This window comes from Chlorocebus sabaeus, chromosome 6, assembly GCF_047675955.1.
Source record: "Chlorocebus sabaeus isolate Y175 chromosome 6, mChlSab1.0.hap1, whole genome shotgun sequence".
NCBI lineage: Eukaryota > Metazoa > Chordata > Mammalia > Primates > Cercopithecidae > Chlorocebus > Chlorocebus sabaeus.
Genome location: NC_132909.1, coordinates 17,524,427 through 17,540,346, shown reverse-complemented (window position 1 = coordinate 17,540,346; position 15,920 = coordinate 17,524,427). Strand labels below are relative to the sequence as shown.

General features: G+C 59.0%; 1 protein-coding gene across 1 annotated transcript in view; it reads right to left on the bottom strand.

The window, feature by feature from the left end:
* Nucleotides 1-15,920, bottom strand: part of ERFL (ETS repressor factor like) — a 29,387-nt gene that overhangs the window by 5,650 nt on the left and 7,817 nt on the right. The window contains exon 2 of the mRNA XM_007996944.3: nucleotides 14,209-15,111. The gene's annotated coding sequence lies outside the window, so the exon portion shown is untranslated. The remainder of the gene's footprint in view (nucleotides 1-14,208; nucleotides 15,112-15,920) is intronic.

Sequence of the window (15,920 nt, the reverse complement as noted above, 5' to 3'; positions counted from 1 at the left end):
TTCCGTCCCCGCTCTCCCGCCTGACCTCCCGGGTCGGTCCCTGCGTCTCTGGGTCTCCCTCTGTCTCTCTCTCTGGCTGCCCCAGATTTATCTTGCTCTGAAACTTGCCCCCACACCCACCCCACCCGGACGACCCGCAGGCGGGCTCTTCCAGCCCTTGCGCAGCCCCGACCCGCAGCGGCCCAGGACAGGCTGCAGGGGGCAGGCCCAGCCCCGCCTCCTCCAGTCCCCTACCCCACAGGGCAGCCCCCAGCGCCCCGCAGGAGGCCTCCACAGACCCCAGACCTGCTGCTCACCCTGAAGACCCCTGCCACTTGGATCTGCCTCCCTCCTCAGACACCCCTTCCCCTCGCATCTGCCTCCCCCTCAGACCCCCTCCCTCAGACACTCCCTCTCCCTAGATCTCTTACGCCCCTAAGATACTCCATCCCCTCCTCACTCCAGTCTCCCCGCACCTTTCCCCCTCATACGGCGTCGCCTCCCCTCCACACACACACCCTTGGAATCCACTCCCTCTCACACCCCTCCGCAGACACACGCTGCCCTCGAGCTCCCGAGACCCCTCCCCCCAGGCACTTCAGCCCCTCACTGCCACCCTCAGACCCCACCTCTGGAGCACCTTCTTCCTGGACACCCCCAGATGCTCTCAAAAACCCACTTCTCTTAGACACCCTGACACTCCCCACTTGCTCCCATGCCCTCCCCAAACCCCTCAGACCCTGGCAGCCCACACTGTGCTCCCCCGTGAGCCCCACCTACCCCCTGGACACGACAAGACTTTTCAGACACCCCACGTCCCCTCAGACTCGCCCGGTCTCCCCACAGAGGCCCCAACCCCAGATGCCCCCACCTCCCATCTGCCTCCTGGAGCCTCCCCTGTCCCAGGTCCCCTCTGTTCTCACACCTGTCTCCCCATCTTTCTCCATCTGCCCCTGTCTCTCGGTATCTCTCCCTCTCCATCTCTGTCTCTCCCCATCACTTGGTCTCTTCTGCCTTCGGTCTCCTCCCACCATCTCCCTTCCATTTCTGACTCTCTCCTCCACCTAGGGGGTCTCTCTCCCCACCTCACTGCCCTCTCCCCCTCTCTCCATCTCCTCCTCCACCACTCAGTCTCTTCCCCATTTCTACGTCTCCCACCCCTGCTTCTTTCCCGTCTGTCTCTCCGTCTTCCCAGGGTGTCCATCTCTCTCTCTATGACTTTCTCCCCATCTCTGCTGTCCGTCTCTCCCTCCCTTTCCACCATCTCTGTCTCTCCCTCCCCTTCCACCATCTCTGTCTCTGTCTCTCCCTCCCTTTCCACCATCTCTGTCTCTCCCTCCCCTTCCACCATCTCTGTCTCTGTCTCTGTCTCTCCCTCCCTTTCCACCATCTCTGTCTCTCCCTCCCCTTCCACCATCTCTGTCTCTGTCTCTCCCTCCCCCTCCACCATCTCTGTCTCTCCTGTCTCTGCCCCCACCCTTTCCCTGTCCCGCGTCGTCTCTCCAGCAGCCCCGCTCCCCCACACCTCTCCCCCACCCAACGCTCTCCCACCTCCCCGCTCTCTCTGCCTCTCAGGGTCCCCTCCTTCCTCCCCCCACCCCCACCCCCTATTGGCCCCTCTCATTTCCGTGTTGGTTTTGATTTCTCTTCCCGACGCTTTCAACTCCCCGCCGCCTCCTCCGGACACGTTATAACGAGGAGCCGTGGGATCGGCGCTCCGGGCCCTGCTCCCACGCTCCCCCCGCCATGTCTCACACGCATCTCTGCCATCTCGCGGTCTCTGTGGCCACTTCTCCCCGTCTCTGTGCCCAGCCTTGGTCCTGTGTCAGGCCCCACAGGGACCTGGACCCCTTGCCCATGTCCATCACCTCTGCCGCCTTGTCCCTGTCCATCTGTCTCTCCCGTCTCTGGGTCTCCATGCCTCCCTGTCTCTCGGTTCCCACGTCGTCTCCACTTCTGTGTCCTCACGTCTCTGGGTCCCCACGTCTCTGGGTCTCCGCATGGCTCTGTTTTGATATCTAGAGTCTCCACACCCCGTCTCTGTCTCCACGTCTCCATATCTCCTCCTCCTCAAGTCTCTGTCCTGTCCCCATGTCCCCCATCTCTCTCTCATCTGTCTCCATGCCCCATCTTCCTGTCTCTGTGTCTCTGTCTCCATGTCTCCATCTCCATGTCTCTGTCTCTGTTTCTGTCCCGGTGTCCGTCTCTTGGGGTCCCTTTGATCTCACCCTGCCCCTGGCGCCCCCCTGGCCCCATTGATCGCTGATCGACCGATGGAGGGAGCAGGGCCTGCGGGGCCTGGGGCTGCAGGGCCAAACAGGGCCTGGTAGGACGGCCAGACAGATGGACAAACGGCCCCAGCCCCAGTGGCTGTGGAGGGGGAGCAGCCACAACCCCCCGCCCCTCCCCGCCGGCCGGCGCGGTGCGGATGGGGACTCCAGGCAAGCTTTAATTTTTAATTTTATTTTGCTTCCTCCACCCCCCCTTCACCCCCCATCTCTACCGCCCGCAGCCATGGCACCGAATGTGTGTGCGCATGTGAGCGAAGCGGTGTGCAGAGGCGCTGGGCAGGCGAGGGCCCTCCTCCCTTCTCTCCCTGCCAAGCACAACCACACAGACCCACACACCAACCCAGGCACGAACACCGCCACGTCCCACACAGCACATATCGCACAGATGCACACACCAGCACAGCCACACACACACCATCACACATCACACACCGCAGGAGCCCACATGTCAACAAAGTCACAGACAGCACCACATCCCACACAACACATCACAGAGACACACACCACCATTGCCACACACAACCCACATCACAGTTGCATGTGTCAGTAAAGTCACACACCAACATTGTCACACAGTCACACACAGCATAGTCACAGACACACAGAAACAGACACACAATTTTACACAAATACACATGACACACACCAATTCAAACTCACACAGAAACAAAGACACACAATCACAAATCCTAGACACACTGTGTAGACACATACACACACACTGAGGCTCGCAATCAAATACGGAAACCCAGATTCCCAAGCACACAATCACACACTAAGACAACAGCACACAGAAACAGACACACAGTCACACAAACAAGCACCACCGACCCTCCAGCACATACATATGTACTTGGTCATGCATGGAGCCGTAGAGATACACACACCAGCACCAACCCAGAGAGCCAGCGCACACAGCCACACACACAGCCATTCACAGACACAGTCACAATCACACACACCAAGATCACGGACCCAAACCCACGACCGACACAGCGGCCCCTGCAGAGGTACCCACAGACACACCCAGACACACTGGGTAGGGTGGGCACTCAGTGGTGACCCCAACCCAAGGCCCCTTCCAGTCCTACTCCCACCATCCCCATCTGTCTGCCTGTCCCTCCGTCTGTGGACTTCCCAAGCATGTCTCCGCATGGGTCCGTGATCTGTGTGTGTGTGTGCGTGTATGTGACACGTGCCCTTGTCTCAGACCCGCTTCTGTGGCTGTCTCTCGAGACAAAGGTCTCCCGGTCTCTCTCAGCTTCTTCGGGTGTTGGCGTGTCTTTCTGTCTGTCTCTGTCACTGAGGGTCTCTGTCTCTGTCACCGAGGGTCTCTGTCTCTGTCACTGAGGGTCTTTGCTGCTCATCTCGGCCTGCCTCTCTTTCTAAATATCTCCATCTGAGTGTCTCTGTTTCCCCCATCTCTCTCTCTGGGTGCCTCTCTCTGTCTCTGTCTGTCTCTGTCCCTCTATGTCTCTGGGCTCTCTGTCATCTCTCTCTGCCTCTGTCTCCTAACCCCCCATCACCCCGGCCCCCCGGGCTGGGGTTTAACCAGTTGTTTTGATTTCTCTAAGCTGCGCCGGCGGCCTCGGGAGCCGCCTCGGGCCTCGCACCGCCCCCCAGCCCCTTCATCCCTCACGCAGGCCCCCCATCCCCACCTCCCCTTAACACAATCTGCACAAGTGGAATGAAAATTGATTTTTTTTTTAAATTTCATATCTTCTCCGGGGCTCTGTCTAAAGAGGAGAGAGACGCGGCCCAAGACCCTTCTCCCACCGCCACCCCCGCATGCACACACCATGACCTGACACACACGCGCACGCACACACCCCGCCTGCACCCACCATGCATGGCCACACATTCAGGCACAATCTGGGGACATATCCCTCCTTACGCCACACACCCATGTAGGACACATCTGTGCACATGGTAGAGACCCACAGCGACACCCTCTAGTAGGCACACACACACCATGCACAGCCCCAGCCATGGGCCCGCTGCCAGCCCCACCCATCTCTTGCCACACAAACGAGCCCCCAACACCCTGTCCCATCTGGGTGCACGAAGCCGGCTCTCTGTGGTCACAGACTGTGTGTGTGCTCACACACCTGTCCGTCCAGACTATGGCCACGTCCATGCGAACACAGAGCAGGCTCAGGGGCCGGCCCTCGACAGGTACCAGGAGACCCTGTGCCTGTCCTGGAGAGGAGGGGGTTCAGGGGTGAGTGGGGTTTCCTGCATGGGCATGCCCCCCTCATCCCGGACCCATTCCCACACTGCCCACATCAAATACTCTGGCCTGACCCTGGTTGGGGGTGACTTTGTGCCTGGGGTGTACACACACCCCACAAGTATACACCACATATACACCACACATACCACATACACACACCACAAACACACTATACATACACACCCCCACCACACACATACCCACCACATACACCACACACACACCTAACCCCACACACCACATACACACACACGGTATACACCACATACACCACGCACACGATATCACACACACACCACACACACCCCACACACCACATACACCACACACACCATATCACACACACACCACACACACCCCACACACCACATACACCACACACACATCACACACACACACCATATACTCACCATACACACACACATCACTACCCCTCACATACATGACATATACTACATACACTACCCATCACATACACACCACACACCACATACACACCACACACACACCCCACACATATACACACCATACACATCCACACCACATATACCACGTCCACCACACACATACCACACACTGCATACACAACTCACACACACCACATCACTCTCACATACACCACACACACTACATACACTACCCATCAGACATACCACACACCACATATCCACCACACACCACATACACATACACAACACACACATCATACACACCACATACACTGCTCACCATACACACCACACACCACACACACACCCCATACACACCACACACATCACATACACACCATACCACAGACACTATTATACATCACACCACATACACAACACACACACCCGCACACATCACACCACACCACATGCCACACACAACACACATACCACACACATCACCCACATACCACACACCACACTCACACACCACTCGCAGCTTACTACTTCTCTCAATACCACACATTGTAATCCCCACATGGACACACACAAAACCACAGTCGCCCTTAACACAGAGAACCACAGAAAACACACAGAAGCAGACAGGGTGACACCAGAAACACAGCTTCACACACAGACTTGGATTCAAGTTCATACAAGTTGCACACACATGCGCCATCCAACAGCCACACAGAAACATGCAACCACACAAACATACACAAACAGTCATCAGTGCTCTTCAGGGCTGGACACACAGTATCACTCAATTGTTATGAACCAACACTCAAGCTGGTACATTCAGCTCCCGCAAATTGCCACGCAGGCACACACACGCACACACACACACACACACGCACACACGTCCACATCTGAACCCAGACTCAGACACAAGCCCACAAGTTCAGAGACGCAACAGCAACCCCCGAACACCAACACAGCGCCACACAAACACACAGCTGGTCTGTGACACATAAGATCTGGGGGGCTCTTAGCTGCATCCCTCACACCCACACTCACCAGCCCAGCTGCCAGGGTCCTCTCAGGGGCGCACGCACTCGGTCCTTCCACCCTGTTTCTCTGGGACTGAACCTCCTCATCTTGCCCTCAGAGATGAGAGCTGCCCCAGGTCCCCGGGGCCCACCCTGCACAGCCACACCATGTGAAAACACCAGACACGGCACAGCTCCAGAGCTTTGGACGGTCGCACCAGACACAGCTGAACACCACACACGTGTCACACAGACATGACACACGTCACACAGACATGACACACAGACATGACACGCTCACAGACAGGATATGTGTGGTTCCACTCAGCACCCATACTTAGTCACCTGTGCCCAGGAACATGCATGGCTACAGGTCACATTCACACTGTGACACAAGTCACACAGTCATGTGCACCTGCGCACGCGCACACACACACACATACACACGGTCTTCTGCCTCGACTGCACTGTGCAGGACACACAGAGGGACAGAATGGCAGACAGGGCTGGCTTCCCAGGCTGGGGAAGGTGTGTCTGTGACCCTCACTTGAGAGGTGAGGAGGCTCCAGGCCAGAGACAGAGAGGCCTGTGGGTGAGGGCAAGGGCAGAGAGCCGCACCCCACTCCCTCTCCCTCTCCCTCTCTGTCTCTGTCTCTGCCTCGGGCCCTGTGTGTGTGTCTCTGCATCTCTGTCTGTCTCCCTGAATCTGTCTCTGCCTGATGTCCCTGGGGCTGCGGACAGCACTCCGAACGGTGTCAGTTGCGGGGTGGCGAGGGAGCGTCCCCGGGGAGGGGGAGGTGGGAGCCGCAGTGCCACGCACCCCGCCTACCAAACAGCTCTGGGGGAGGGGAAAGGGAGGGCAGAGGCGCCACCACCAGGCGGAGGGAGCTCTGGCTGCTCCCCGACCCCACCCATGGACCCTGCCTCCCCTCAGAGACCCAGAGAGATGGAGGAGCTGGAGGCTGGGGTGGGGGGCACAGAGAAGGGGAGACATGCAGGGAGGAAGAGAGACCGAGGGGGTGGAGCGTGATACATGGAGAACAGAGAGGAAGCAGGAGCGAGACTCGGAGGGAGATGGAGGGGGATAGGCGGGAACCCCACGGGGGAGGCACAGAGACGGAAAGAGACACAGAGGACGAGGACAGGTCCCACAGAAACAGGAAGTGGACTGGGAGCCACATGCACACGCAGAGAGAAGAGAGAGACAGAGACAGAGAGACAGGCAGGGGAGATCGAGGTGGGGAAACACGGCAGAAAGAGCGAACCAGAGAGTCTGAAACAAAGTCGATTAGAAAGCTGGAGGTCACGGGAGAGCGAGGGCTGCGCCCGAGACCCCGGGTTGGGAGGAAGGAGAGGAGGGGGCAGAGATGCGGAAAATTGAGGGATTAGGGCAGAGGCAGGAGAGGGGCTCACAGGAGGTAGGAGCAGAAGGTTCAGGTGTGGGCCCGGTGGCGGGCAGATCTAAGGTGTGGATTCCTTGTCCTCTGCCCCACCTCACCCTTCTTCAGTCCTGGGAGGTTGGTGTCCCCTGGGATTCCGACCCACCCCAACTCCAAAGCCCACCCTACCCCTCCTCCTCCTCACCTCCACCAGGTCCCACCCCACCCAGACCCCAGCTCCATCCTCTACCTCTCCTCCTGGTCCTCATCCCCAACTCCCGCCCCTTCCCCACCCTTGCCTTCATTCTACCTCCACCCCCAGCCTCACTCCACACGGGCCCCACCCCTCTATCAGAGTGACAGACAGGAGGGAAATGACCGTTATTTGGTGATGCTGGAGGGGTGTGGGCAGAGAGCTGAAGCGGGGTGTGGTGTACACCAGAACCAGCTACTCAGGGAGCCCAGAGACCCAGAATCCTTCTAGACGGCAACCACCAAGAACCAGGGCTCAGGCATCCCAACAGAGGCTGGGGCTTGGCACCAAGAGTACTGAGGAAATGGTGTTGAGGTGGAATCCAGATGAAACTGTGCTCAGCAGGGAATCGGAGAGGCAGAGATAGCAGATCAAAGGGACAGAAAGCAGGAGATCAAGGCACAGAAATGAGGAGGGCAAAGAGGCAGGGTCAGAGGGCTGGGGAAATAGGGATGGAGCCGAGAGCTAGAGGGGCAGATGGATGGGACTGAGACACGGGAGCAGACAGGGACAGGGAATCAGATGACAAGGAACTGAGGACAAAAATGGGGAGAAGTGGGTGATCCTGGGTCAGAGAAAAGGAGGAACAGAGAAATGGGGTCAAAGACCCAGGAGGGCAAACATGAGGGGCAGAGAACTGGGAACCGGAGAGACCGAGGGACAAGGGACCGGACAAGGGACCGGAGGCAGTGGGGCAGGCCTGAGGGCCCGGGCGAGGGGCGGGGCCTGGGCGGGCTGAGGCTGGAGCTGGGTGCCAGGCCACCGGGGATCCCACAAGGGCCGGGGTCCAGCCGAGCTGCGGGGGGAACTTAGGGCTCCAGGGGCATCAGGCGCGGCGCTAATTCAACGCCATCGATCAGACGGGATGAGAGCAATAAATTATTGTGACAAGATGCAATCCTGGCCCGCGCACTGCCGCCGAGGCGGATCGATCCCTGTCCCCAGCCCCACACCGGGTCCCATGCCCAGGCCTGGGCTGGCAGGGATGCCTCTGCCCACCTCTCCCTCCATTCTCCACCCTGCGCACACTCACTCCCACTGACAGCCAGGTGAAGGGAATGTGAGGAGCAGCCTAGGGGAGAGACAGGAGAGGGCAGGGGGAACCCACAGAAGGAAGTTCAGTGCCCCCTCTGACCCAGGCCTTTTGCTTCCCTCAGCACCCCATCCTCGCCACCACCTGTGAGGTAGGAACTGTCACGATGGATGCCCATTTCACAGATGTGGAAACTGAGGCTCTGACAGGAAAAGTAACTTGGCCAAAGTCCCACAGGGGTGAAGTGAGCCTGGACTTGAATGCAGGTCAGTATGACACCGCCCCCCAATATTTGTACTGTCAGAGGACAGGGCAAGGGCCAGAGACAGAAAAGGAGGAAAGAGACGAGACAAGAAGACAGACACAGAGTCCAGGATATGGAGAAACTGAGAGAGAGCTGTAAAGACCCTGTACGGAGAGAAACAGACATAGACAAAGACAACCAGAGAAATTCAGAGAACAAAGAGAGACTGGGAGACAGACAGAGACAAAGACAGGGCGGGACAGAGGGGTGGAGAGGCCAGAAACCAAGAGAGACAGAGAGACTCAGAATCAGACTGGCAGACATGGACAGGGACAAGGAGATAGGGGCAGGTGGTGGCAAAAGTGGAAATGGAGAAAGGAAATGAAAGTGAGGGTGTGTGGAAAGGAAAGGCCAGCATGCAGGGAGGGGCACGGCAGGGGTGTGTCTGGGGAGGCAAGGGTGCTGGGAGGGGGCTGTGCTGGGGGTATGTCTGGGGAGGTGGGGGTGCACTGGGAGGGGGCTGTGCTGGGGGTATATCTGGGGAGGTGGGGGTGCACTGGGAGGGGGCTGTGCTGGGGGTATGTCTGGGGAGGTGGGGGTGCACTGGGAGGGGGCTGTGCTGGGGGTATGTCTGGGGAGGTGGGGGTGCACTGGGAGGGGGCTGTGCTGGGGCTATATCTGGGGAGGTGGGGGTGCTGGGAGGGGGCTGTGCTGGGGGTATGTCTGGGGAGGTGGGGGTGCGCTGGGAGAGGGCTGTGCTGGGGCTATATCTGGGGAGGTGGGGGTGCACTGGGAGGGGGCTATGCTGGGGGTATGTCTGGGGAGGTGGGGGTGCTGGGAGGGGGCTGTGCTGGGGCTATATCTGGGGAGGTGGGGGTGCACTGGGAGGGGGCTATGCTGGGGGTATGTCTGGGGAGGTGGGGGTGCTGGGAGGGGGCTGTGCTGGGGGTATGTCTGGGGAGGTGGGGGTGCTGGGAGGGGGCTGTGCTGGGGCTATATCTGGGGAGGTGGGGGTGCACTGGGAGGGGGCTGTGCTGGGGGTATGTCTGGGGAGGTGGGGGTGCTGGGAGGGGGCTGTGCTGGGGGTATGTCTGGGGAGGTGGGGGTGCTGGGAGGGGGCTGTGCTGGGGGTATGTCTGGGGAGGTGGGGGTGCTGGGAGGGGGCTGTGCTGGGGGTATGTCTGGGGAGGTGGGGGTGCTGGGAGGGGGCTGTGCTGGGGCTATATCTGGGGAGGTGGGGGTGCACTGGGAGGGGGCTGTGCTGGGGGTATGTCTGGGGAGGTGGGGGTGCTGGGAGGGGGCTGTGCTGGGGGTATGTCTGGGGAGGTGGGGGTGCACTGGGAGGGGGCTGTGCTGGGGGTATGTCTGGGGAGGTGGGGGTGCTGGGAGGGGGCTGTGCTGGGGGTATGTCTGGGGAGGTGGGGGTGCGCTGGGAGGGGGCTGTGCTGGCCCCAAACAGCTTGTGGGGGAGGTGGGGGTGAGCATGTGGAATGACAGCCTTAGCCCCAGGAGTCAATGGAGGGTGAGAAAATGAGCCTGGAGTGTAGGGGAGATGGGGTTGGGAGGTAACGGAGAAGCAAGTGTCACCAAAGTCACTAGGTGGATAGGTGTGTCTGTGGAGGGAGGAGGTCACCTTAGGGGCAGATGGGAGAGGCAAGGACACCTGGATGGCTAGGAGGGCAGTCTCTGAAGTCAGACAGCCTTGATTTGACTCAAATCTCTAACATCTACCTGTTTCTGGGACCTCAAAGAAACTCTGTAGACTCAGTTTCCTTCTCTGTAAAATGGGGACAAGAGGCAAGTACCTGCCTCATGAGGGCCCTGTGAGGACAAATGAGACAATGGGTGTGAAGAAGTTAGTGTCTGCCACAGAGATGGATGGTGGCCTTAGTAATCGGGATTTGTCGTCACCATCACCCTCATCCTCATCCTCGTGTTGCCATCAGTATATATGGGGAGGCCGCAGGTGTTACGTGGTAGAACAGGTGGGGCACACATTACAAGCACCTGCTACTCAGACCAGGTGTTTCTGATGCACACTGAAGTCAGAGAGCCTCGGACTTAAGATGCTGTGCAGTGCAGGGAGCAGGTGTGGGGGTGGCTGGGAACAGGTGACACGTGTCTAACACATGCTACAGGTGTTATGCACACGAAGGAAGGCGCTCCTCGAGGAGAGAGCTGGTTAGAGACACGTGCTAACAAAGGGGACCGGTGTTTCTGGAGAGAAGCAGGTTGGAGACAGGTGTGAGGGATCTGAAAGTTTGTTCCTAAAGATGTGGGGGTGATAGGCTGCAGGGACAGGTAGCGAAAGTGAATGTAGCAGAGAATGAGGCAGAGGTGTGCAGTGGGTTCACAATGCTTGCAAAAGGTGCAAAGGGACTCCGGTCACATGGATGTTTGGGGGGAGGAAAAGGAGAGAGGTGGCTGGAGTGTGGGGAGCCAGGTGCATGTCCACGGGACAGGGCTGTGTCCAGGAGAAGGCATCCCCTAGACCCAGCTGAAGACATGTGAAGCAAAGAGAGATTAGGTGGGGGTATGCGTAGGGGGTGTGAAGGCCTCGGTACCTGTTTGCTGAGGAAATGATTGAATGTGTTACCAGGACAGAGGATTCCCCAGGATAAACAGGTGAGGAACAGCAGGTGTAGGGGGTTACTGGTGTGACCTTGTGCAGCAAAAGAGAGAGAGAGAGAGAGAAACATGAGAAATTAGGTATGTGGGAAAGAAGAGAAGTGGATAGAGAGTACCTGAGGGACAGGTGTGGGAAAACAGGTATACAGGTGACGCAGATACCTGTGGCCAAGGACAGATTCCTGCCCCAAACCTGTGTCTGTGTGAAGTAGTGGTGTGTATAGTGAGAGACAGTGAGAGACCAAGAGAGGCAGAGACAGCGCTAGGAGTGAGATACAGGTGAGCAAGTGTGCAGGTGAGACAGGGAAACTGAGGGGACAAGGGCTTGGAGGAAGGCATGATGGCAGGGACGGCCATGAGGAGGGCACCAGTGTGTGGGTTGGAGATCAGGTGGTGCTCGGGGTTAGGACACAGGTGGGGAAGGTGAAGTGCTTCTGTTGTCTGTGATGAGTAACCTGAAATGACAAGTAGGAAAGACAGGTACGGGGGAGTCCTTGGAAGTCAGTGACGGTGTCAGGTACAGGTAGAGAGGGGTGTGAGCGGCAGTTGTGCTCTCAGGTGACCTGTCTGTGGCCAGCTCTTCCAGGAGGGCAGGTGTTGGGGTGTTGGGCAGGTGCAGCACTGTCACGGAGGAGGATGGGTGAGGGCCAGGAGGCTGGGGACTGGCGGGGGCAGGCCTTACCTGAGGGGACAGGTTAGCAGGTTGCACGTGTGAGTGCTTGTTTGCAAAGGAAGGAATGTGTGTGTGAGTGCGTGCACGTGTGGTGGCTCGGTACTGCTTGAGAGGAGGAAGAGGTGAAGAAATACGAATGTGTGAGGAACAGGTGAGTTTAGAGCTTTAGGGGACAGGTGGGATGGCTCATTTACAGGTAGGAAGGGGCCAGTGTGGCATGAAATGAGAAAAAATGCAGGGATTCCAGTGGAAGGGGCAGATTTTAGAGAACAGGTGTTACCTGGAGGGGCAGGTAAGAAAGGACATATGCTCCCCCGAGAGATCAGACATCTTAAGGGCAGGTGTGAGGGGGACAAGTGTTACCTGGAGGGGCAGGTGAGAGGAAATAGGTGTTACCTCCAGGGCAGATGAGGTATGGAGGACAGGTGTTGCGCACAGGCAGCTATGAGGAGACAGATGTTACCTGGAAGTCCAGATTTGGGGAGTGGAAGGGGGAACATGGGTGTGACAGGTGCATTGATAGACAGGTGTGAGTGAAAGGTTAGTTACCTGAGGCCACAGGTGGGTGCAGTGTGACTCTGCCAGATGGTCTGCTGCCTCGATTTCTCTCGCTCCCCTGCCCTCCCCTCCCTGGGGAGCCAGTTCTGGTTCTTGGGTCCCTCCCATGGCTCTGGCCCTCGGCAGGGCACACAGTTAGCTCTGGGCTGGTCGAGGCCCGGCCTGCCGGGGCTCCTGAGGCTGCTTGGCGATGCGGAGCGCGTCTGGGCCTCGGCGGGCCGGCCGGGCGGGGGGAGCGGGCGGGGGGGCCGTTTAGCCGTGATAGATCCGCGCGCCGCTTGTCTCTTAATCTCCGGAGCGACCGATCGATTCGCTATTTCCCTTTGTTGCCAGAAAATTCGATCCTGGGCCTGGAATTAGGTCCCCGGCTTAATCTGAGCGGAAACCAGTGAGGGGGAGACAGAGATGCTGGGAGAGACAGAGATGGAGAGACAGTAAGAGACAGAGAGAGACAGACAGAGATGCTGAGAGAGAAAGAGACACAGGGAGAGATAAGCACAGAGATTTAGAGAGAGAGAGGCTAAGAGTTGGACCCAAAAAGGAAGAGAGAGATGCTGCGAGAGACAGAGATAGAAAGACAGATCCTGGGAGAGTTAGAAGTGGACACAGAGATGCTGTGAGAGACAGAGACAGAGAGACAGTGAGGAGAGACCCAGCCAGGGGAGAGATGACAGAAGTGGCCCAGCAGGGCCCTGCGACAGTGGTGGAACGATAGATAGAAAAGGTGTCCCAGAGGGCCCCAGCCCCACGAAGGTCAAGGCCAGGCCAGTACTCCCTGCCCCGAAGTGTGCAGACCCCAGAATTGACCCAAATGTCCTTCCCACAGACCCTGTGACCCTTCACACCAAATATCCAGACCCCAGATATCCAGATCCAAATTACCAGGCCCTCAGCCTTGAACTCCAACTCCAAATCCAGACTTCTGGCCCCCTCAAGTCCAAACTCCTGTATTGATCCCCAGTCCCAGATATCCACACCCCCAGTCCTGACTCCCAGCCCGTCAGCTCCCAACCTCAAATATCTAGATCTTCCGCCCCAAGTGTCCAGTCTCTTGGCTTTGAGCCCCTAGGTCCCAAATATTCAAGCCCTCAGCCCTGACCTCTAAACCCCACTCAGAATCTAGCCCCAAATATCCAGACTCCTCAGCCCCAAACATCCAAATCCACCTTCAGGTCGGACACCAACCCCCGTTCCCAGATTTTCAGTCCAGTCTCTCGCAGACCCCATCTCCGTGTCTCTCACTCGCTCTCCCTCCCCGCCCCCAAATCTCGCACCCCTGTCCCTAGGCCGCACCTCCAGTGCTACCCGCCTCCCACCTTCCCAGAGTTGGGCGCAGCCCCACCTGCCTCCCACAGCTGGGACGGATGACCCCATCAGCCTGCCCCTCCACGGGCTCGGAGGCCCAGCTTTGCAGGCCTCCCAGGACCACCCCCGCGCCCGCCCCCTCCTCGGGCGGGAATCCCCGCCCCCTCCCCCTCCCCCTCCCCGCCCTTGCGCCGGCCGCCGCACTCACTCACTTTCTGGGCTTTGCGCGTCCGCTCCGGTCCAGGGAGAAGTGTTTAAAGTTCGGATCCCGCAGCCATGGCCCCCGCGGCGTCCTGGGGAGGGGGCACCGGGGCGAGGGGCGGGATGGGGGGAGATGCCCAGAGCCCCAGGGAGGCAGAGACCCAGAGGACGAGGAGAGGTAGTCTCTGAGACGCCGGGACTGGAGAGACTCAGAGACGGAAAGACAGCTAGGGAAACAGAGACGGGGAGACGAGCAGAGACGGGGAGATGCAGAGAGGGAGACAGACAGCGAGACAGACGCGCAAAGAGAGCAGAGACGCGGAGAGCTGAGGACGGAGCTCCCGGCGGGAGCGCAGCGCAGCGAGCGCGGGTGGGCGCGCGCCGGGGACAGCCTGGCCGGCTGGGGGCGCGGGGCGGCCCTGCCTCCTGCGCCTTCTCCTCGTCCTCCTCTTCCTCCTGCTCCTCCTCCTCCTCGTCCTCCTCCCTCCACTCCTCCTCTGCGCGCCGCGCGCCTCCCGCCCTCGCGGCCGCCCGGCCGGGCTCGGCGCGCAGATATATGGAGGCGGCCGCGGCGGCGCGGGGGAGGGGGCGGGGGCGCGATCGATGGAATATAATTTTCCTCAAACTCGGAAAATAAAGTTCAGAGCTGATCAAATTTGAAAACAGATGTCGAATCGCGACTCTAAATAAGGTTCGATCCCGGGACTGAGGGAGTGGGGGTGGGGCGGGGGTGGGTGGAGAGGTAGAGAGACCCCCTCCTCTCCCCTTTCCTTCCCCTCCGTCCCGCTCCTCCCTAGGAGGACGCGCGGACAAACGGACAGGCGCGAGGTGGAGGTGGGGACGATGCGGCCAGGACCTCTGCTGGGCACGCAAACCTGGACCCGGACTGGAACACGGACCCGCACACACGCAGCCTGGATAGGAGACACACGGACAGAGGGACATATGGATACAGTAAGACAGTGCAAACACACACTCAGGGACACACAGCCCTACAGAGAGACGGACACAGACACACATGCACAGACCTGCCCTCTGTACACGCAGCACACACATGCCTACCGTCATACAGGAAGTGGAAACACAACCCGTACACGGAGACATTCAGGCACACACACAGAAACATATGCACAAACACAGCCTGCACACCACACCTTCTCCAACCCACAGCCGCTCCCTGATCCACTGACCCACAAACTGGACACAAAGACACCCAGATGCACGGTGACACACAGCCACACTCCACTCCCAAAACACAGCCTGGACACACAAGCCCTCACTGACACATAGGCAGAACCCAGGGCTGGCACACTGACACTCCCCTTCACACGCCCACAAGGTCACCGGCACCCACATGCACACCTGCAGTGACAGGGAACGGCCCTGCCCAGCCAGATCTGTTCCCATTGAAATAACAAGTCAATATCGACCAGCCTAAGGGCAGGTCAGACCCACAGTTCAGCTCCTGGCCGGACCTCCTCCTCCTGGCCCAACCTGACCCTCACCCTCACTGTCAACCTTCCTATCTCCTCCTTGCCCCTTACCCCTCACCCTGCCCTCTCCCCCGCTGCCACTGCCCTGCAACCACTTTTACGTCCCATTCCCAGGTCAGGCTCCACCCCACCAAGCCCCACACCAGCTTCTCTGGAGAAAGGCAGCTCTCACCAGGGCAGCCCCTGGAGGCTCCTACCCCCAGAGGAGAAAGTAGGTCTCACGGCAAGAC